The sequence below is a fragment of the Pteronotus mesoamericanus genome, unplaced genomic scaffold (genome assembly GCF_021234165.1).
Source record: "Pteronotus mesoamericanus isolate MK-2021 breed Mesoamerican mustached bat unplaced genomic scaffold, CSHL_Meso_final contig_33, whole genome shotgun sequence".
Taxonomy (NCBI): domain Eukaryota; kingdom Metazoa; phylum Chordata; class Mammalia; order Chiroptera; family Mormoopidae; genus Pteronotus; species Pteronotus mesoamericanus.
The window spans coordinates 9,422,078-9,431,670 of NW_026555135.1; the positions used below are offsets into that span (position 1 = coordinate 9,422,078).

The 9,593-nt window shown below is 38.9% G+C and overlaps 1 pseudogene; it reads left to right on the top strand.

Moving 5' to 3' along the window:
- Positions 1-514: 514 nt before the first annotated feature.
- On the top strand, positions 515-7,904 carry LOC129072699 (rho GTPase-activating protein 20-like; annotated as a pseudogene).
- The last annotated feature ends 1,689 nt before the right edge of the window (positions 7,905-9,593 follow it).

The window sequence follows — 9,593 nt, forward strand, 5'->3', positions numbered from 1 at the left end:
TGAGATTCTAGGGTTTAAATTCTGTTTGAAGGTGAAGTTCCAGATATTTACCACTCATTCATTTCAATCATCGATTTTTTTCAAGGAAGTTTCAAGGAATTGTTTTCAGGGAATATGGAAATATGGACAGAGATTATTTCTCTTTGAAGGCTAGAGTTCTGAACCACTCTGGCCGGCGGGCAGGAAAGGACAACAAAAGTCCCCCAAATGATGTTCAGAATAAGGAGGGGGTGAGATGACTAGACTCAACATCAAAACCCACATTGTTGCAAAAAGGTGAAGAGTGTGTGGCCAATGCTGAGACCCTCTCAGAGGACGTCACACTGACATCATAAAGAGACCATATAATTCAAAGACCAAACCAAGAGCCATTTAAAGTGTCAGTGTGAGAGAAGGTGACTATCAATAATTACACTGGAAAAAGAGACATAAATTGGGACTCTCCTGGCCAAACTGGGATACAAACACCAGAATCATGGGGCACATTGGTGTGCCCCTGTTGCTCGAGCACTTCCTGTGGAGCCCACACCTTTGTACCAGTGCATGGACTTCCTGATCTCAGAGCAGCGCCCTGCCGTGGCAAAAGTCCTGAGTGACAAGGCCCTTCGATTTGCTGTGTGGAATCCAAAGTGCTATGTGAACTTGAGTAAGCCCTTGAGAGAGACTGGAACTTATTTTTGAGCCCAGAGTGGAAAATACGTATCTATGATGAGTGGTCAATAGACACAGGGCCTTGTTATTTGCATCAAACTAAGTCTGTTACAAATGTGGACATGTCAGTTTTGGAATAAATGATTGACCATATGAATAAAGAGTTACATTAATGATATAATTACACATTGTAATGCAATTAATTACTAACTCCATTTCTTCTTTAGGTATGCACTGGTAGTTAATTTGTTTCTAAACAATCCAAAGCTTTTTCAGTTTCACATGTGGACCTGATGGGTCAGCGCCTTGTTAAGTTTTACATTTTCCCTGACAGCCCAGAGAGATAAGAAGCTTCAAAGTTATGTGAACACCAATTAATATTATGTAGTATTGGGCATTCATTAAAAAGTGGAAGGAAGACATTTCTAAATATGGTGTTTATTACTTTAAGTCTTTTTGTTGACTGAATATTATTGTAGAAAATATATGCATGTGAACATATTTCACAATTTTAAATTTGAGATAAACAGAATGACAGATTATAAATAAAAATAAAGTCATAAACTATTAAAAAGATGATTTTAAATGGTCAATCAATTAGGCTTACTTAAGTTCAATTTTTATTCCTTTCTTGCTCAAAGTTAGAAAGAATACCAATTTTCAACATTCTAGGAAGAGGAACAAGCTTTTTTTTTTTTTTAATCAAAAGTCCTCAGACCTGGGAGTTGGGAGAGAGGGTCAAAGCTACAGACCAGCATGGAAGGGCTGCTTACAGTCCAGAGCAGTGAGCAGCAAGAAGCCTCTGGGAGAGGAAACCGGATGCTGCCTGTCCTTTGGAGCTCTCTCCGCCCCTCTTTCTGTGAACTTGCTAAGTACATAGGGATTTATTCCCTCAGATGGTAAAAGGATTTCCTGAGAGGTGCAAATAGGGATGGGGTAGGAAGGTGACAGGTCAAAGCTGCATTAAAAGTACAAGTAGGTATAAGACATTGAGCATTGATTGGTTACCCTTCTTTTTAAAAATGTGGAAAATGTAATTAGGGACTGATTATAATAGAATAAAACTCTACTAGATTTCATTGTATACCCTGCTGTGTAGAGATTTATTTACTTGGAAATTGTTGGCCTCTGGTTCAGGATCAGCTTCTTTCTCCCTTTGCTCTTTTATTCTGTTCTACACTCTGTTCCTTAGGGCCAGCAATGCAGATTGTAGTGCAGGTTGCACTGACCCTGTTCACTGGTGTTCAGTGAAAGTGCTGGTCTTCCATCCTTTGAGGCTCCTTTTCTCCCCTTGATGTGTGGCTGATGTTAATAGTTGTAACAAGAGAGGGGTTCTTAAACCAGGCATCCAAGGGTCCTGTCCATGAGCCTTGTCCTGCTGCAGCCCCGGTGCCCCTGCTCCTGACCCCCCCCCCGCCCCGCCCCCCCCCCCCCCCCGGGGCACGTGCCCTGGTGGCCCCAAGGGAAGCAGATTCGCGGGAGGCAACGCCGGGCCCTCAGGGAAACCCTAGGCCTACGGCTTCAGGTTTGGGTAGCAAATCCAGTTTCTTTACTTGACATTGAGTGATTATTCAGCTTTCCTTTCTCTGTGTGCGTGCGTCAATTTTTATGTTGCATCTTTCATGAGAACTGTCCATTTCATGTAAGTTGTCACCTTTGTCAGCCCGAAGTTATTTACAGTATTCTCTTATTCTTTTAATGTGTACACTCTGAGGTGGCAAATCCTACACATTAAACGTTCATTACCGATGCTGTTGATATACGTTCTTTCTCTTTAACTCATGAAAATCTTGACAGAGGATCATCAGTTTTGTTGATTTTCCTCAAACAACCAGATTTTTACTTAGTTAATTCTCTTTATTATCTGTCTCTTTTCTATATAATTAATTTCTGCTTATATTTTGTCATGCACAATGCACACCCATGTTTTTGGCTGATTAATTAAAATATGAAAATTAAAATACAACATTTTAATATTTGTAGAATTCAGCTAAAGGGCTGGTAAGTGGAAATTTTTATATGCATACATTAGGAGAGAAGAACTACAATTCCATCCAAGGAAACTAGAAAAGCAAGAACAAAAGTGGAAGAAAGTTGTTGTATTTTGTGGTGTATAATGTATACTTTTTTGCCAAAATTTTTGAAGGAAAAATAAGGATGCCCATGATGCATGAGTGGTATGAATTCTGTATCTATATAAATGTTTTTAATTCTTTTATCTCCATCCTGGGATAAAGAAAATGAAAGCACTAGCAGAAAGGAGGAGAAGTGTCCCATCTCCTACCCAGGATAAAGCCCTAGAAAAACAGCCTTGTACCAAGGAAAGACTTCTGCAAGCGTGGACATGTGTGCATTTCTGTCACATCTGTGTGCTCCAATAGGACTCTGCTACTTGATGGCCCTTAGAACTCAAAAGGGGTCTGCAGAGGCGGGTGTGGCATCATTTCCTGTTCAACTACCTGTTGGCTCTGGACAAAGTCAAATAAAACAATAACTTAAAGATGAAAAATAAAATAAGTGACATGTGGACAGCAAGCTGTGTGGGTGACGTGGGAGAAGGCAATACCGATGCCATGAGATCGTAAGACCTGGGCTGGCCCACCGTAAACCTTGCAGCCACTTTCAGTTCCCTAGAGCAGAAGGACAAATGGTTCTCCCTCCTTCAGGGTCACATCAGTCTAGAGAAAGAAAAGGACTAACCAAAGAACATTCCCCTCAAAATCTTCACCAAGGTCATTGGAAATTGTGCCTGTTCTAAAATTACAGCAGTAAGGAATTCGGATACAGTGAATGAAGTTATCAACATGTCGCTACCGATGCTAGGGATAACTGGCTCTGAGAGAGATTACCAGTTGTGGGCCAGTCCTGGCAAACAAGAGACACCGTGTCCACTTACTGGATGGGAATATTCCTACAGAATTAAAATGAGCTACCTTGGGGACACTGCACTCCTGACACAGGGACCAAAGGACTCCACCAAAGAGCCCTTCCTCATGGAACAGCTGCCCCAGCAGATGCAGTGCCAGTTCACTCCAAAGCACAGCCACCTGCCCGCAGCCCAGCAGCTGGGTGCCTCCAGTCAGAAGACATGTAAAAGATGATCTATCATTACGTGGGCCTTTTGGTGGGGTTCCAGCACTCCCCTGGATAACTTGCCCATGTCACCAACCTCTCCTATGCCAGGACAACTCTTTGCAAAATATCTCTGCCAAATATTTGTGAGATTGGTAATCTGCCCAAACCCCTGTCTTGGATATGCTTTATTTTTTTTTTAATCAGAAAAGATCCATCACAAAGGCATCTTTGGACAGTCGGCAGTGTGGAATCTTGCAGAAAGCTGAAAGAGAAACTGAATTCTGGATTGTGAATCTATTTCTGTGGTAGCATCCATTTTAAGGATTTTCTACAAAATACTACTGGAAGTATTTTGCTATCTGATGTCTTTCATCTCTGGGTCTGTGTAATGGATCTAGGAAATGATGAAGAGAAAATAAATACAACTCAAAGGCTGTTAGACCAGATCCAAGAGCCAATGATATTCTCCGTAGGTACCTTTTTAGGGCATTATACAACATAACAGCAACATTCCTCATCCAATCAGATGACTACATTAAATTAGTGGTGTGTGTCACTCCATGCTTTGGCCTCTTACTTCACTGAGCCCAGAACTAGAAAATGAATTTATTTAAAAGTTATTCTTCTTTTTCAATTGCTAATTGAAAATTTCTGTGGAATATTTAGAAAAGTGTTGGGAAACAACCTGTCTAGTTTCAAGAACTATAACCCTACCAACAGGTGAGAGGGCCCTAAGGCTGGAAATAATCAAGGAGACCTTGGGAAAACAGGCCACTAAGGAGACAACACCTGTTTCCCTGACAGGGGCACAGTCCCTGCATCCCTCACATCATCCTGCTTGGCTCTGTGATGGTCGTTGGTCAATGATGGGTAAGATTTCTTATGGGGAGAAACAATCTAAGACAGATATCAGCCAGTATGGGCAGTGGGAGAAGGATTTGGGGGACACAGAGAAAGCGCAAAAAGGCCCACACCCCCCAGCTCGGCTTGGACATAGCCAGAGTTCTTATTCTACCTGAAAAAAGTCTCCTTGTCTCCTTGGCAGCTCCCTCCTCACACCTGGCTCGGGCTCAAAACAATACTGGAGACAGTCCTAAACTGGATCTGGCAGTTCCCATGGGAAATCAGGACTAAATGTAAATTCTTTAAAGTATGCTTTGTGTCTCCCTCAAGAGCTATGATAACCAGCTCACGCTGGGAAGGAAATTTACATTATTCACAGACCCTAACCTTAAACCCTTTGGCGCTCTTATGTTTACTATGCTCTCATGTTTAATCATCCTCTTGTTTACTAGTCTCCTCTTGGAGTCATGTAAATCGATGTGTTCCTGCCATTTGTTTTCTTCAAAACATCATCTATTCTCTGTAAATATTAACATGCTGATGTAATGAGATCAGACAATACAATACAATACAATACAACACATACAAACATACAATACAGGGTGAGGCAACAGCTCATCTAGAGCTGTGTGAATGTGACATGGAGTTTAGTCTTGTATTATTGTTTATTAATTATTGTATTATTTTTCCATGCAAACAACTGTAAACCTACTTTTGCCCAGCCCTGCATTATTATGGATACATTTTTATAAGGTTGTTTATATTTTTTCTAATCTTACCATTTAAAGCAAGTCATGCTTTAGACGCAGTCTTCATGTTTTTAGGCATTACGTCTACACTGTGCTCCTAGAATCAGATGTAGTCCATATTCTCATATCAAGACACCCATCAAATCAGTTTAATAAATTGTGTGAGATTTCCTTATCTGAATTTGAGCCGTTCTGACCAAATTGACCCAGTTGACCCCAGACACACATCCAGACATCAGTACTTCTCAGGTCATATAAACTTAACAAATATGACTGGTTTCTCATGAGTGCTGCATCTCACTTCTCAGAGGTCGTTGAGTTTTGTTCTGTGTAAGGTTAACCACCATTTCAAAGAGATTCAAGGAAACCTACTGCCTTTGTACAGAGCACTCACTTGCTCTAACAGCTGAGGAGACCACAACTGTGCTGTCGGAGATGGCACTGACTAGATTCCGGCAGTGCACACGTACACTGATGTTAATTCTCCCTACGTTTTACAGAAATACAAAGATTACTGTTAAAGAAAGAGTGTTAATCTACTAAGATCATTGGATTCAAGAAATTTTCTCACGTTGTGATTTTCTACTTTTCATGATATGACCTTGAATTGAAAAAGTCTAATATTTCCTGGAACCAATGGTATATTTTGTTTGTTGAAAAGAAACTCAGAATGTTATGTACCTTAATCCAAATTAGGGTGGCAAGTCTTTTCCTGGCTGGTCATATTCTGATGATGTGAGTGGAAGCCACTGCAGACTGCTTACTTTGATACAAAGAAAAAAGTAAATAATAAAAGTTGGGGAAAATGGTTTTTTAAAAAAATGAGTATCTGACTTAAATTATCCAGATAGAACTAGATCAGATATCTAATAAACATAACAAAGTTATTAATGATAAGTGAACAAGGCATTCTGAATATCTGGTTTAAACAGCAAAGGGAAAAATTGAGAACCTCTAAGCATGCCTTAAATAGTTAAGAATTCTTTGGGGACTTGGCATCAAATCCACAAATACTTCACAGAGGCAATGGTTTTTAAGTATTTTTAATGTTTTATTTTGGAACAATTTATATTTACAGACATGTTACAAAGATAGCACAGGGAGTTTCCACATCTCACACCCGGTTTCCCCTACTGTTAACCATCTATTACCATGGGGCATTTGTCAAAACCAAGAAACCAGCATTCCTAAGTACTATTAACCTAAACTCCAGGCTATATTTCACCAGTTTTTCTATCAATGTCTTTTTTCTGTTCCAAGGTCCAATCCAAGGCACCACATTACACTTAGAAGATGCCAGGTTTTAAGCTCATCTTCATCCTCTAGAAAGCTAACTACAAAGAATAACTTATTTGCCCACTTTGTTAGATGCAATTTACAGCAGTTTCTACACGTTGCCAGAATTTCTGTTTGTAAAGAGATACATTCATTTTGCAGATGGTCCATGTCTGAGGTTCCCCAAATAATCCTTTTCTGCAGGTGAACTGATGATTTTGGTAGTGGGAAGACAGACTAAGTGTCAGGAAATTTTCTGAGACAGCTCAGTATACAGTAGTAATATGGATGTAGGGCTTCCTATCTCCCAGGTTAGACTATGCTTCTCACTCGCTGACATTCTTCCTAAATCAACACTACCATTGGTGCAGAGTAACATATTTTAAGCCTCGTGTCAGTAAAAAAAAAAAAAAGCTGTGACTATAATTTTTGATATTTCTATGGTTATTTGTTATGATGTTTCCTTAGCGGTGAATAATGTTTTAAACAATCTAATCAGTCATATCATTCTCAATTAGATTCAGATTCTCCAAAAAGTAGTCCTTAAAAACTTTCCACTATAGACTCCTGATGAGAGAGAGAGAATCAAACTCAGATCTTTGAAATTTGGGAGCTTGTCATAGGAGCCTGTCAAAAGCAAACAAACAAATAAAAAACCCTTTAAAGTCTTCAGCTTTAACTTTAAAAAATCATGTAAGTTTTGCATTGCTTTCTACTGCACAATATATTTGCATTTGTTTTCGTGTAAAAGTAGCATTTTACCTTATTTACTAACAAGTCACAACTGAGCCCTGTCTCTCTGGTGCCTTCATAAACTCTTTCACACTGATGGTGGGGGGCATGGAGACCCTGTTTGGGGAGCGGGGCCCATTCAAGGAAGAGACTTGCTAGTCGAGACTTTTTTTTTATTGTGACCCCAATTAATCTCTTAACCAAATCTTATTGCTACAAATATCAGGATTTCCCCATAAGCAAGGTTTTCATAGACTAGTAAAGTGCCTTTTAAGAACTTTGTACCACAGAACTCAGCTGAAAAGTTACCAAATCATATGGTACCTTAGTGCAAAGCATTACAAAGTATTTCAAAAGAGATTAAACGCTCTCAGGCTTTAGGCATTACCTGTAACCACATTCATCGTGAGTGCTGTTCACTGTCATGCAGGCCCAGGGGCTAGGCCCACGGTCATTAAGTGGGGGCACCACAGCCTCATCTGGGAACATGAGGATCCCAAGGCCCTCATCCCAGACTTACTGAATGAAGCCCTAGAGTTGGAGCCCAGAAATTGGTGTTTCATCAAGCGCTTCAAGTGATTTCCATGCATGCTAAAGTTTGAGAACTACTTGGCTAGTGTGAAAATGCGATGTGGGAGTGGTAATCAAGGAGGTTACATATCTGGGCCCATGGACAAAATAATCTCTAGTGTGAAAAGGTTGCATCAGCTATATTAGTCTGATTCCGTTAAATTTTTGATTCACCTAACACTCCTTCTTTAAGCAACTTTGTTTGTAATTTGGAGTAATGTGTAGTCATATCCAAAAGAAAACATGGACCTAAGATGTATCCCTTCTCTGTGATGGTAATTTTCCATGGTAAATTACGAAAGCATCTTTGATGATAATTTAGCTCCCCATATGCCTTCACTAAGAAGAGACAAAGTATTCCGTAGTATTCTCTGTTAAATTAAAAATGTACTTTTGTGTGTCCACCTAGACCCCACATAAGTATATCAGAGTCTTCATTCCTGGACATTGACTTGGGCAATAGCTGGGCCTTCAAAACAATACCTGGGGCCTAATTAGTTCCCATCAACCCACCCTAATGTTTACACTGTTCTCCCTCTGCCTCCATCTCAGCCTCCTTGCTTCTAATTTTATGTGTAAGAGAATGAGAGGACCCAAAGTTTTCTTTGTACATTATTGCCTATTTCCCTACCTAGGATTTTCTTCACTATGTATGTATTTACATTTCTAGTTATAAAGGTAATTAATCTAGAAAATATTTGAAACATATAAAGGAAATAAAAATAATCTTTAATCTGACAAGTCTGAGAGAAAATGCTTCTTTATAAAAGGTTATATTTCCCTAACTATCCTCTTCTATCTCTCCCCATCCTCCCAAGCTGAGACTACAGATAAGTCCCCATGCTATATTTTTTCATGGTATCATGTTCATTTTCATTCTAGAATTCACCACAATTCCAGTTTAATTTTTTTTGTGTGATTATTGGTTTAAATATCTGTATCTTGTATTAGATGGTAGGTCTAGTTACTAGGTAGGTATCTTGTCTATTTTGTTCATCATTTATATTATCTCCAAAACCTGGTATTTAGTAGCTGCACCATAAGTAACTGATAAGTAAATATATTTAGCTCATTAATTAGAATATGGTTTGAAGACTATGATGGAGCTGAAATAAATGTAATCCTTCCTAATAAAGTTAAGAAGAAAGGTAAGTTGCAAGAAATACCACATATGAAATTGTTCTCAAATCTGTCATTGTGTTTGCCTAACTTTAGTATTTATTACTGATGCTTCATTTAGTTATCCATCAAATATGGATTCACTATACTGCAAATCAAGCAGGAGAGAGAGACAAAGCAAACTAGGTGACAAGTATGGTTAAAGAAATGTTATGATAAAAGCAAGGGAAATAACAGGAACTGCCTAAAAGGATATTACTGCTTTTTGTCCAGCAGAAGATGAATGGCAATGTTTTTTGCAATTGTCTGGGGTTTACTAGGTGAAACACAAATAGTAAAATTAGGTTTTTAATGACCTTTTTCATGTTCTCAAATTTGCTCTTGTTCTAGTTTTCTAGACATATTTATTTGATCCACTAGAGGGCAGTATATGCTTAAAGACAATGTAACCAACCTATCTTTAAAAAATACAGCAATTCATTCTTGTACAATTAATTTAGACATTAATCCCCAAATATTTCTTTTTTTTTTTCAAGAGAGATAGATATATATTTCTTCTGTTGCATATTTCAGACTTCA